The 14,818-nt window shown below is 43.5% G+C and overlaps 1 protein-coding gene across 1 annotated transcript in view; it reads left to right on the top strand.

Annotated features, from left to right (window-relative positions):
• The first annotated feature begins 12,773 nt into the window (after positions 1–12,773).
• Positions 12,774–14,818, top strand: part of st6gal2a (ST6 beta-galactosamide alpha-2,6-sialyltranferase 2a) — a 118,655-nt gene continuing 116,610 nt past the window's right edge. The window contains exon 1 of the mRNA XM_060929673.1: positions 12,774–12,920. The gene's annotated coding sequence lies outside the window, so the exon portion shown is untranslated. The remainder of the gene's footprint in view (positions 12,921–14,818) is intronic.

Below are 14,818 nucleotides of genomic sequence, written 5' to 3'. Positions count from 1 at the left end.
GTCCCACAAACGCAGGCATGGATGGACTGAACCGGACTGTGACACAAAACACGGTATAAATAAACAGTAGTGCAAATAGTGATAGTGCAATGAAGTCAGTTCAAGTCAATTCAGTTTGTTTGGGGGGGGTTGTTGATGAATGAGTGTGTGTGGAGGGGGGGCCGTGGGGGGGTGGAGTTCAGCAGTGAGACAGCTGAAGGAAAAAAACTGTTTCTGAACCTGGTGGTTTTGGTCCGAAGGCTCCTGTAGTGCCTTCCAGAGGGCAAGAGAGTGAACAGTTTGTGTGCTGGATGGCAGGAGTCTTTGTTGATGTTTATGGCTATCCTGAGACATCGCTTCCTGTAGACATACTCAATAGCAGGAAGTGAGGCTCTCACGACACGCTGGGCGATCTTCACCACCCATCCAAGACAGCAGTTCCCATACCACACTGTAGTACAGTTGGTTAGGATGCTCTCGATGGCACAATGGTAGAGGTTCACCAGGATGTCTGAAGAGAGGTGTTTTTTCTTCAGAGTCCTCAAGAAAAAGAGATGCTGGTGAGCCTTCTTGACCAAGTTGGAGCAGTTGGTTGTCCAGGTGAGGTCCTGCGAGATGTGGATCCCCAGGAATTTGAAGCTGGTCACACGCTCCACTGCTGCACCATTGATGTGGATGGGTGTGTGTGTGTCAGCATTCCTCCTGAAGTCCACGATGAGCTCCTTGGTCTTATTGGTGTTGAGCAGCAGGTTGTTCTCACTGCACCACACAACCAGGCAGTCCACCTCCTCCCTGCAGGCTGACTCATCATTGTCCTTGATGAGGCCCATCACTGTGGTGTCATCTGCAAACTTGATGATGGTGTTAGTGTAATGTACAGGTCTGCAGTCATGAGTAAAAAGGGAGTAGAGGAACAGGCTCATCACACAGCTTTGTGGTACGCCAGTGTTTAGGATGAGGGTGAAGGAGCAGTGATGGTCTAAACAAACATGTTGGGGCCTGTTGATTAGAAAATCCAACAACCAGTTGCAGATGGGAGCACTGATGCCCAGATCTGTGAGTTTGGTGATGAGCTTAGAGGGGATGACAGTGTTAAATGCTGAACTGAAGTCTATGAACAGCATTCTGGCGTATGTGTTTTCATTTTCCAGGTGCAAGAGGACAGATTGCAGTGCTAGGGAGACTGCATCTTCTGTGCTCCTATTCTTGCGGTAGGCAAATTGGTGGGGGTCCAGGGTGGGGGGAAGACAGGATTTTAGATGTGTCAGGACCAGCTGCTTTAAACACTTTGTAATGATGGGGGTGAGTGCTACTGGACGGTAGTCATTCAGACATGTTGGAATGGAGTGTTTTGGTACTGGCATGATGGAGGTGGTCTTGAATTATCATACAGCAGATATCAATTAAATTATTCTGATTCACCTCAAATAAATACAAGCTGTTTCTGTCATATTTTATTGACATCTTGGTTTCATCTGACCACTGAAGCCATTGTCCTCAAAGAGCTTACAAAGCATGTATAGTATTTCACTTGTCGAAAGATGTCAATCAGGAGAGGGGTATAAAAGAATTCCAAAACATTAGATGTACCATAGAACAAGTGGGAAAATGGAGCACCACAGTGACATTGCCAAGAACATGATGTTCCTCCAAAATTTAAAAAAGAACAAGACAAAAACTTACCAGGGAAGCTGTCAAGAGACCTACAGTGTTAAAGGAGCTGCAGGAATGTCTGACAAGTACTGATTATTTTCTGCATATGACAACAATCTCAAGTATTCTTCACATTTCTGGGCTATGGGTTAGGGTGGCTAGATAGAAGGCCTTTCTCACAAAAAAAAAAATAAAATCCAAGTCGAATTAAATCACCATAAACCATGTGGCAAAATGTGCTATGGTCTGATGAGAACAATTCCAAAAGGCATAATAATTCCATAATTACAAAAGGGTCATTCTCCCCAGTGAATGAGAGGGTCGTTTCCCTGCGCCTTCGGGTCGGGGAATGGTCACTGACTATCATTTGCGCTTATGCGCCAAATGGTAGTTCAGAGTATCCGGCCTTCTTGGAGTCCTTGAGTGGGGTGCTAGACAGTGCACCATGAGGGGACTCCATTGTTTTACTGGGGGACTTCAATGTTCACGTGGGCAATGACAGTGAGACCTGGAGGGGTGTGATTAGGAGGAACGGCCTGCCTGATCTGAACCCGTGTGGTGTTCAGTTGTTGGACTTTTGTGCCATGCATGGTTTGGCCATAATGAACACCATGTTCGAGCATAAGGGTGTCCATAAGTGGACGTGGCATGAGGACACCCTAGGCCGCAGATTGATGATTGACTTTGTAGTCGTTTCATCTGATCTACGACCATATGTCTTGGACAATCAGCGCTGTTTACGATTTGTATTTAACAATTATCAGGATAGTTATGATAACGTGCTTAAACTCATTGATCAACCCAGCCTATTGCAGTCTAGATATTGTGACATTTTAATTTTAGTATACAAGGCTTTACATTCTTTATCTCCTCCCTATATAAGTAAACTTTTTAATAATAGACAGACATCATATAATTTACATGGGGAGCGAGCTCTAAAAATACCTTTTGTTTGTACCACTAAATATGGTTTACATTCCTTAAGGTATTTCGGACCTAAGCTTTGGAATTCTCTATCTGATTCTTGTCACAAATTATCTTTTAATGATTTTAGATCTGCCATTAAGGAATTAAATTTTATACCATAGTGCTGCTTATTCTGTAATTTTTAAATAGATGAATATTTTATTTATTTAATTTTATTAATAATTGTATTATGGGTTTTTTATTATATTTATGTGTATATTTTTATTATATTCGGAGATATTAGCATGTATTTGCTATTTTAAATTCGAATTTAAATAAAGTTTATTGTATTGTATTGTATTGTATTGTATTGTATTGTATTGTATTGTATTGTATTGTATTGTATTGTATTGACACTCGGGTGAAGAGGGGAGCAGAGCTGTCAACTGATCACTACCTGGCGGTGAGCTGGATCAGATGGTGGGGGAGGAGGCCGGACAGACCAGGCAGGCCCAAACGAGTAGTGAGGGTATGCTGGGAACATCTGGCAGAGGCTCCCGTCCATCGGATCTTCAACTGTCACATCCGGCAGCGCTTCAACTGCATACCAGGGGAGGATGGGGACATTGAGTCATGTTCTGCACCTCCATTGCTGAGGCGGCCATGCAGATCTGTGGCTGCAAGGTTGTTGGTGCCTGTCATGGCAGTAATCCCAGAACCCGCTGGTGGACACCTATGGTGAGGGGAGCCGTCAATCTGAAGAAGGAGTCCTATGGTTAGCCTGTGGGTCTCCACAGGCAGCTGACATACCGACGGGCCAAGTGGAATGTGGCTCTGGAAGTCACTGAAGCAAAAACTCGGGTGTAGGAGGAGTTCGGAGAGGCCATGGAAAGTGACTTTCAGTCAGCCTCCAAGAGATTCTGGCAAACCGTCCAGCGGCTCAGGAAAGGAAAACAGTGCTCTGTCCCTACTGTTTACAGTGAGGATGGAGTGCTGTTGACCTCAAATGGGGACATCATCCAGTGGTGGAAGAAATACTTTGAGGATCTCCTCAATCCCACCTTCATGTTGTCTGAGGAGGATGCAGAGTCTGAAGGTGCTTGGGAGGACTCGCCTATCACAGGGGCTGAGGTTGCTGAGGTGGTTAAAAAGCTCCTTGGTGACCAGGCTATGGGGGTGGACGAGATTTGTCCTGAGTCCCTGAAGGCACTGGATGTTGTTGGGCTGTCTTGGCTGACATGCCTCTTCAACATTGCATGGAGGTTGGGGACAGTGCCTCTGGATTGGCAGACTGGGGTGGTGGTCCCCCTTTTTAAAAAGGGGGACCAGAGAGTGTGTTCCAACTATATGGGGATCACACTTTTCAGCCTCCCTAGGAAAGCCTATGCTGGGGTGCTGGAAAAGAGAGTCCGGCTGATAGTCAAACCTCGGATTCAGGAGGAACAATGCGGTTTTCGTCCTGGTCATGGAACTCTGGACCAGCTCTTTACCCTTGCAAGGGTACTGGAGGGTGCATGGGAGTTTGCCCAATTAGTCTACATGTGTTTTGTGGACCTGGAGAAGGCTTATGACCATGTCCCTCATGGTGCCCTGTGGGGGGTGCTTTGGGAGTATGGGGTTCAGGGCCCACTACTGCAGGCCATTTGGTCCCTGTATGACCGGAGCAGGAGTTTGGTTCGCATTGCTGGCAGTAAGTCGGACTCGTTCCCGGTGCATGTTGGACTCTGCCAGGGCTGTCCTTTGTCACCAGTTCTGTTCATAACTTTTATGGACAGAATTTCTAGATGCAGCCAAGGGGCAGAGGGTGTCTGGTTTGGTGGCATCAGGATCACGTCTCTGCTTTTTGCAGATGATGTGGTCTTGTTGGGTTCATCAATCTGTGATTTACAGCATGTGCTGGGATGGTTTGCAGCCGAGTGCAAAGCGGCTGGGATGAGGATCAGCACCTCCAAGTCCGTGGCCATGGCACTCAGCCAGAAACAGGTGGAGTGCCTACTCTAGGTCAGGGGGGGAGTTGCTACCTAAAGTGGAGGAGTTTAAGTATCTCTGGGTTTTGTTCACGAGTGAGGGTAAGGGGGAGCAGGAGTTGGACAGAAGGATCGGGGCAGCATCAGCAGTGATGCAGATGCTAAACTGGTCTGTTGTGGTAAAGAGAGAGCTGAGCCAAAAGGCAAAGCTCTCAATTTACTGGTCCATCTACGTTCCCACTCTCACCTATGGTCACGAGCTATGGGTAGTGACTGAAAGAATGAGATTGCGGATACAAGCAGTAGAAATTAGTTTTCTCCGCAGGGTGGCTGGGCTCTCCCTTAGAGACAGGGTGAGAAGCTTGGTCATTCGGGAGAGACTCGGAGTAGAACCACTGCTCCTCCACATCGAAAAGAGTCAGTTGAGGTGGTTTGTGCACCGTGTTAGGATGCCCCCTGGACACCTCCCAAGGGAGGTTTTCTGGGCATACCACACTTGGAGGAGACCCCGGAGCAAACCCAGGACATGCTGGAGAGATTACATCTCTCGGCTGGCCTGGGAACACCTCGGTATTCCCCTGGAAGAGCTGGTGGAGGTGGCCAGGGAGAGGGAAGTCTGGGCTGCTCTGCTTAGGCTGCTACCCCTGCGACCCGGATCCAGATAAGTGGTAGAAGATGAATGGATGGATGGATGGATGGAATTACAAAAGGGTTGTTTGGTGTAATAAAGCACATTACACAAAAAAAACAAAAACAAAAAACATACCCAAAGCACAATATGGTGGTGGTAGCATCATGCTTTACTGGAGCTTCTATCAAAGTGAAGGGGATCATGGATACAAATACAAGTCAATTTTAGTGCAAAGCATTCAGGCATGTCCTAGTAAGCTGAAGATGAAAAGGAATTTCACTGTTCAACACAACAATTTCCCAAAGCATACATCCAACTCAACAAAGGAATAGCATAACCAAAAGAAGCTCAATGTTTTTGAAAGGCCGAGCCAAAGCCCAGATCTAAATTCAACTAAAAATCTGTGGGGTGACCTGGAGTGAGCTGTGCACAGAGGTGGACAGGAATGAAGTACATTTACTTGAGTACTGTACTTAAGTACACTTTGAGTATCTGTACTTTACTTGAGTATTAATTTTTTTGGCAACCTTTGAATTTAACTTCACTACCTATGAAAGACAAATATCATATTTTTTACTCCACTACATTTCTGTCAAGGTCCTCGTTATTCGTTACTATGAAGTGGCTTTGAAAGTGGATGGTTTTTTTCTTTTCTTTTCTAAAATGTGATTGGTTTGTTTCACAGGTGACACTGAGACAGCCTATCAGTAATCACTAGGGTCACGTTATGTCCACAGACTGTATAATATCAAGTTCAATGATTTCTCCACAGTATTATTTAACACAATCAGTTGATGGCAGAATAGAAGGAGGTGGTTCTTTTGGAGCATACACGCACCCATGGCTATAGCTAGAACTCATGTTTCAGTTTTCTGAAAAGAATAAAGAGTTGTTTCATTTTAAATGTTTGCTTTGTTTGCCTAAAACGGAACCACATCACGGCCTACGAAAACTTGCCACCAACCTGGGGAAGCATATTGAGGTCTGTAAACATTTTATTCCAAGAGAAAGCTTGCAATGAAGCTGTCTGTGCTTTTAGAGCTACTGTAGCGATAATGTTGCAATAGCTATACAGTCTGGTTAGTCAAATGACTTTCTATGGATTTTTCCGCCAAGTTGCCATCGCCTTGTCTACGGCTAACATTAACACACAGCTAGTTAACTTGGACACTGTTAGTTAGCATATAAAAACGGAGTTACACTAACATGAATAATGTTAACTTATCTGAAGTCCTTTCAGAAATGTTTTAGCATAATCTTGCCAAATAAACAAAATGTAGAAATCATTCTTTTCTAGTAACGTTAGGTGCCCAATATGATTTCGAGTTTGAAAAGATTTTGCTAGCATGTTGGGTGGAGCTTCACTGACTAGCTCGCTTAACATTAAACCACCATGATTCCACAGGCAGATTCATATGTGCATGAATCTGTGTGCACGCACACACACGCGACCTGTGAGATGGACAGTATTGTACTAGTCTGTCACAACAAATTGCTGGAATTTTTTGTTTTGATGTCAGATGATGGTCTTGCATTTTTTTTTTTTGTCTTGCTTAAAGCAGTGTTGCTGTTGGGTAGTTATTAAGCTCGAGGTGTGGACCTGGGTTTAAGCAGGTTGGACTGTCACTTTTATTTTCTGAGCAAGCTGCATTTACAGCTATTCCACTGTCTTCCTGATTAACATACACATGCATGTGTGCACACACTGCCAGAGCTGGGTCAGAACACTACCATGCTGCTTTGTGGGGGTGGAGAGGTGTGTTGCAATTTAAAAAAACAACAACAACAACAACAATGGCTCTTTTTCAGTTCAGTTGTGTTTCATTTTGTAACATTCTACCAAGTGTTTATTCTACAGGTTCTACAAGTAAGTAAGTTAATCCAGTCGGTTGCTTTAGAGGCATTAGGTTTTGTAAGCGTTGTGGCAATAATACAACAATGTGTTGACAGAAAATGTACTTTTAATACTTAAGTATTTTTAAAAGCAAATACTTCAGTACTTTAAAGTAAATACAAATTTGACTGGACAACTTTCATTTGTATTGGACTAACATTTGACCAGTGGGATCTGTACTTTGACTTAAGTAATGAACTTGGGTACTTTGTCCACCTCTAACTATGCACAAGAGATGCCCATCACAACTTGACAACTGTAAAATGTTTTTGGAAGAAAGCGTGAGAAAATATTGCAAAGTCAAGATATGAAATATTGGTAGACTCTTAGTCAAAAAGATTGAGTGGTGTAATAAAATCAAAAGGTGCATCAACAAAGTATTAATTTAGGGGTGTGGATGCTTATGCAATTAAGTTTTTTATTATTATTTTTTCCTCAAATAAATTTTGGATTTTCACTTTATTTGTCTCATCTCATTATCTCTAGCCGCTTTATCCTTCTACAGGGTTGCAGGCAAGCTGGAGCCTATCCCAGCTGACTACGGGTGAAAGGCGGGGTACACCCTGGACAAGTCGCCAGGTCATCGCAGGGCTGACACATAGACACAGACAACCATTCACACTCACATTCACACCTACGGTCAATTTAGAGTCACCAGTTAACCTAACCTGCATGTCTTTGGACTGTGGGGGAAACCAGAGCACCCGGAGGAAACCCACACGGACACGGGGAGAACATGCAAACTCCACACAGAAAGGCCCTCGCCGGCCCCGGGGCTCGAACCCAGGACCTTCTTGCTGTGAGGCGACAGCGCTAACCACTACACCACCGTGCCGCCCCACTTTATTTGTATACTTTGCAATTTCATAGTTAAAGTGTGATAGGTTTTGATCTGTCTGTAATGAAGGAGGTTAAATTGACAAATTATGATCTAGGAATGTAGACCTCTGCCACCCAGGGGATTCTGCATAACAGGTATATCTGAGAGCAACATTCACTGACGCAGATATAGTTGTTCAGAGATGTTTCTTGGCTTATTGTAGGACAAACAAGAGTAAATATCCACATTCAAGAATGTGTTGTGGGGCAGGATGGTGGTGTAATGGCCCACTGACGCCTCACAGCAAGAAGGTTCTGGGTTCGAGCCCAGTGGCCGATGGGGGCCTTTCTGTGTGGAGTTTGCATGTTCTCCCTGTGTCTGCGTGGGTTTCCTCCGGGTGCTCTGGTTCCCCCCATAGTCCAAAAACATGCAGGTTAGGTTAATTGGTGTCTCTAAACTGACCGTGTGAGTGTGAATTGTTGTTTGCCTGTGATGACCTGGCGACTTGTCCAGAGTGTACCCCGCCTCTCGACTGTTGTCAGCTGGGATAGGCTCCAGCTTGCCTGAGACCCTGCACAGGATAAATGGTTATGGATAATGGATGGAAGAATGTGTTGTAGCTATATGATTGGAAGATGAGATCTAAGAGTGTGGTGTTTCTTTATGATTGGAAGATGTGATTGACGAAAGTGAGTTATCTATGTAAGAAAGGGTAATGTCAATGGGTGATGAAGCATTACATCACTGGTCAGGATAACGTTATGAAAGCAGAGAGCAGATGTTCAAGCGAAGATAGATAGGTTTCAAGGATTTAATTAGAACTAGCTAAAACAATTTGCAAGCAAGCTGGCCAAAACCAATTGCAAGCATGCCAAACAGATATCTTTGTCAAGGTGGTAAAACATTTGACATGATTTATCTTAGTTTCGTTTTTTACTTCACAAAAACCTGCCATTTTAACATTGGTGTATACACTTTTTGTATCCTCTGTAAACATTTTAGCCTAAATAAATGTCACTATCAAAGTTATTTATATGCTTTTTGTTTCTGTTACAACCACTAATAAAACTAATAAAAAGATAATACAAAATATAAAAAAGAACAAGACTGAAATGGTAGACTAGATTGTAGTTTATTTCACACACACACACACACACACACACACACACACAATATAGTTTGTAATTTATTTTAAAAAGCCTTCAGGACAGAGTACTCAGAATATGACAAGGTGCATTTTTCCTCTCAATATGAAACAACTGCATAGCAAGTGATAACAGGAACTAACTTGTCTTGCAGATATTCCACAATACTAAATGTAACTTTAGCAGCCAAAAAGAACAATAAATTGATCAATAAATTGAAAGTGGTCATTGTTGGCAAATTTCTGTAGCATATGTGGAATAGAACACTTAGGGGCATGCTGTTATAGGAATATACACAAATTCAGGATGGTAACTGCATCACACCACCCTGTCATGGATTATTTTCCTATACAAGAGCTCTCTGTCATGGTTTATTCCTTGCCTATGGCAATTCACCATAAATAGTCTCAAAATATAACTAAATGCATATTCTCCTTACAATTTCTCCCTCGGGCAGCAAGGTGAGTTAATGTCTATGTAGAATTTCTGTGTGGTTCCTCTGGGTTCTCCAGTTTCCTACCAAATCCTAAACTGACCCCAGGTATGAATGCATGTTTGAGTGCCTGATGGCCAGTTCTCTGAGTAATGGATCTGGACTGAAAAAATCAGAGATATTCTTGGAGGGGAGCAAACATAGCAGTTTTCCCATTGATGAAAATGTAATGGCTAACTAGCTTTAGTTTGGGTCACGTGCCACATATCAATTCCGCGATGTCACCCAATATTCTCTGAACATTTATGACAGTTATTCTTGTTGTACAGCAGAGCAGATTTCTTTGGGTTGATGTCAGAATCGAATTGAAGAACTGGCACTTAATGCAGCATAATTTAAATGTTTATGTTTATGAGGCTACAATTTTGTGCCTACAGTGGTGCTTGAAAGTTTGTGAACCCTTTAGAATTTTCTATATTTCTGCATAAATATGACCTAAAACATCATCAGATTTTCACACAAGGCCTAAAAGTAGATACAGAGAACCCAGTTTAACAAATGAGACAAAAATATTATACTTGGTCATTTATTTGTTGAGGAAAATGATCCACTATTACATATCTATGAGTGGCAAAAGTATGTGAACCTTTGCTTTCAATATCTGGTGTGACCCCCTTGTGCAGCAATAACTGCAACTAAACGTTTCTGGTAACTGTTGATCAGTCCTGCACACCACCTTGGAGGAATTTTTGCCCATTCCTCCATACAGAACAGCTTCAACTCTGGGATGTTGGTAGGTTTCCTCATATGAACTGCTCGCTTCAGGTTGTTCCACAACATTTCGATTGGATTAAGGTCAGGACTTTGACTTGGCCATTCCAAAACATTAACTTTATTCTTCTTTAACCATTCTTTGGGAGAATGACTTGTGTGCTTAGGGTCATTGTCTTGCTGCATGACCCACCTTCTCTTGAGATTCAGTTCATGGACAGATGTCCTGACATTTTCCTTTAGAATTCACTGGTATAATTCAGAATTTATTGTTCCATCAATGATGGCAAGCCGTCCTGGCCCAGATGCAGTAAAATAGGTCCAAACCATGATACTACCATCAACATGTTTCACAGATGGGATAAGGTTCTTATGCTGGAATGCAGTGTTTTCCTTTTTCCAAACATAACGCTTCTCATTTAAACCAAAAAGTTCTATTTTGGTCTCATCCATCCACAAAACATCTTTCCAAAAGCCTTCTGGCTTGTCCACGTGATCTTTAGCAAACTGCAGATGAGCAGCAATGTTCTTTTTGGAGAGCAGTGGCTTTCTCCTTGCAACCCTGCCATGCACACCATTGTTGTTCAGTGTTCTCCTGATGGTGGACTCATGAACATTAACATTAGCCAATGTGAGAGAGGCCTTCAGTTGCTCAGAAGTTACCCTGGGGTCCTTTGTGACCTTGCCAACTATTATACGCCTTGCTCTTGGAGTGATCTTTGTTGGTCGACCACTCCTGGGGAAGGTAGCAATGGTCTTGAATTTCCTCCATTTGTACACAATCTGTCTGACTGTGGATTGGTGGAGTCCAAACTCTTTAGAGATGGTTTGTAACCTTTTCCAGCCTGACGAGCATTAACAACGCTTTTTCTGAGATCCTCAGAAATCTCCTTTGTTTGTGCCATGATACACTTCCACAAAAATGTGTTGTGAAGTTCAGACTTTGATAGATCTCTGTTCTTTAAATAAAACAGGGTGCCCACTCACACCTGATTATCATCCCATTGATTGAAAACATCTGACTCTAATTTCACCTTCAAATTAACTGCTAATCCTAGAGATTCACATACTTTTACCACTCACAGATATGTAATATTGGATCATTTTCCTCAATAAATAAATGACCAAGTATAAAATTTTTTGTCTCATTTGTTTAACTGGATTTTCTTTATCTACTTTTAGGACTTGTGTGAAAATCTGATGATGTTTTAGGTCATATTTATGCAGAAATTCTAAAGGGTTCATAAACTTTCAAGCACCACTGTATACAACTAAAAATGTTCTCGATTAACTCAAAATTGTCCAGTGTACTCAAACCTCTACGTTGCTATAATTTTCACACTATTTCTTAAAGTTTCCATTGTCAATACAAATCGCTATAAGTTTTAATATTTTTAGGTACATTATGATATTTTTATTTATTCTATTTGTTATTATGGGTGGCACGGTGGTGTAGTGGTTAGCGCTGTCGCCTCACAGCAAGAAGGTCCGGGTTCGAGCACCGTGGCCGGTGAGGGCCTTTCTGTGTGGAGTTTGCATGTTCTCCCCGTGTCTACGTGGGTTTCCTCCGGGTGCTCCGGTTTCCCCCACAGTCCAAAGACATGCAGGTTAGGCTAATTGGTGGCTCCAAATTGACTGTAGGTGTGAATGTGAGTGCGAATTGTTGTTTATCTCTCTGTATCAGCCCTGTGATGACCTGGCAACTTGTCCAGGGTGTACCCCGCCTCTCACCCATAGTCAGCTGGGATAGGCTCCAGCTTGCCTGCGACCCTGTAGGACAGGATAAGTGGCTACAGGTAATGGATGGATGGATTTGTCATTCATTTATATTTATGTTATGCACAGCTTTCATGTAAATACACTACCATTCAAAAGTTTGGGGTCACCCAGACAATTTTGTGTTTTCCATGAAAAGTCACACTTTTATTTACCACCATAAGTTGTAAAATGAATAGAAAATATAGTCAAGACATTGTTCTGGCCATTTTGAGCATTTAATCGACCCCACAAATCTGATGCTCCAGAAACTCAATCTGCTCAAAGGAAGGTCAGTTTTATAGCTTCTCTAAAGAGCTCAACTGTTTTCAGCTGTGCTAACATGATTGTACAAGGGTTTTCTAATCATCCATTAGCCTTCTGAGGCAATGAGCAAACACATTGTACCATTAGAACACTGGAGTGATAGTTGCTGGAAATGGGCCTCTATACACCTATGGAGATATTGCACCAAAAACCAGACATTTGCAGCTAGAATAGTCATTTACCACATTAGCAATGTATAGAGTGGATTTCTGATTAGTTTAAAGTGATCTTCATTGAAAAGAACAGTGCTTTTCTTTCAAAAATAAGGACATTTCAAAGAGACCCCAAACTTTTGAACGGTAGTGTATCATTTTGAAACCCTGCGCCTAATAAAGTTTATTATTATTATTATTATTATTATTGAATTTGTCTCCAGTAACCTCATAGTGGAGAGAAGTTTGACTGTGGAAAGCCCTCTGTCGGCGGGACGAGGAAGTGCAGCTGCAGCGTCTCCTCCCCCACAGCTGGATCACAGCACGATAAAGACGAGAAAACACGCACACACACGCACAAAACCCCGGAGCATCTCAGCATGCCTCTCGCTTACTGTACCAGAAACAGCACTCAGTAACAGAGCGTGAAAGAGAAGGAGAGCTGCCTATACCGACAGAGAACAATGAATGCGGGCTGATTTCAGAGGTAAGAGGCGCGTCCATGGCTTTGGGACTCAGTGGTTCAAGGCCGGCGGAGCCGATCACCGCTTTGTGCTCGCAAATTGTAAAGGCGCAAATTGTAAAGGCGCTGGGGGGAATGAACGCAAATCCGCAGCGATTTCGGGTGTCGCGCGCGCACAATGGTAAAGCAACATGCTTAGAGTCTCGTCTATTATCCATTAAAGTGCATTAGTTCATGACGAGGAAACGTGCATTTTGTCATAACTAACTAACTAACTGGATTGGGGTTGTGTTATGGTCATTGTCTAAACCATGTCGAACATCATATCAAGCAGATCTGATGGTTCGCAGCCCATGCACAGTTTGTAACCGCTTGACTGATTATTCAGCCTGTGCTGAGTTGGTTTGTGATGATCACTGCAACTTTACGATCCAGACTGGACATACAGATGCTCGCGACTCGCCTTGTTTATCTTTTATTTTTAATTATTTAATATTATATTGTGTTTTCACTGCTCCTGGTGTGACCACACAGCATGTACACTTACCCCGGAGACTGAAAGTGGGCGTTGTTGCATGCAAATATCAATAAGGACGCATCAATTGGATTTACCTGGAGCTGAATTTCTGTGTGTGTGTGTGTGTGTGTGCGGCACGGTGGTGTAGTGGTTAGCACTGTCGCCTCACAGCAAGAAGGTCCTGGGTTCGAGGCCAGCAAGGGCCTTGCTCCGGTTTCCCCCAAAGGTATGCAGTAACCATTCACTGTGAGCGTGAATGGTTGTCTGTGTCTATCACTACGTTCACACTGTAATGCTCAATTCCGATTTTTTTTTTTTGAAATCCGATTTTTTTGTGAGGTCGTTCCCATTAACAAATATATGCGACTTGTATGTGATCCTCAGTATGAACGAAAAGCGACCTAAAAGTGTTCCGCATGCGCATTGCAGGATACGACGACGTCACACGCAGTGAGCTTGGCCAGTTTTTATGGAAGTAACCTAAAGTTTCCTGTGTATGACAGTAGCCAGCATGGAGTACCTGGCGATGATGCAGTTGTTGTTGCGACGGAGCCAGAACATGCACAATAGCCTGATGTTAAGGAGGAGGTTGAGAAGGAAGAGGGCAAGGGTTTTGGCTCAGGCGTTCTGCGGGGTAGTGACTGCAACCTCCGTTCAAAGGAACATCAAAGCCATGTTGTAACTTTTTTTGAGAGACCCGCCGCCTACTTCAGCGCAGAATAGTGACGTTTGTGGCTTGTTGATGACGTGTAAGTTGGATGAATGCGACCTGGCAGTTCAGACTGAAGTCGCATATGAAAAGATCGGATAGGAATCGGAATTAGGACCACATATCCAAACGGCCTGGGTCAGATTTGAAAAAATCGGATCCGTGTCGTTCATATTGTCAATAAAAGATTGGATACAGGTCACATATGGGCGAAAAAATCGGATTTGAGTCACTTCAGCCTGCAGTGTGAACGTAGTGTTAGTGTCAGCCCTGTGATGACCTGGCGACTTGTCCAGGGTGTACCCCGCCTCTTGCCCATAGTCAGCTGGGATAGGCTCCAGCTTGCATGCGACCCTGTAGAACAGGATAAAACGACTAGAGATGATATATATACGGCACGGTAGTTAGCACTGTCACCTCACAGCAAGAAGGTCCTGGGTTTGAGCCCAGTGGCCAGCAAGGGCCTTGCTCTGGTTTCCCCCAAAGGTGTGCAGGTTAGGCAAATTGGTGGCTCTAAACTGACTGTGAGCATGAATGGTTGTCTATGTGTCAGCCCTGCGATGACCTAGCGACTTGTCCAGGGTGTACCCCGCCTCTTGCCCATAGTCAGCTGGGATAGGCTCCAGCTAGAGCCCTGCACTCCCGCGGGAGTCCCGCGGGACTCGCGGGACCCGCCGCAAAGCAGTGCGGCGCCGG

Source organism: Neoarius graeffei, chromosome 9 (genome assembly GCF_027579695.1).
Source record: "Neoarius graeffei isolate fNeoGra1 chromosome 9, fNeoGra1.pri, whole genome shotgun sequence".
Taxonomy (NCBI): domain Eukaryota; kingdom Metazoa; phylum Chordata; class Actinopteri; order Siluriformes; family Ariidae; genus Neoarius; species Neoarius graeffei.
This window is presented reverse-complemented; position numbering and strand designations above follow the sequence as displayed.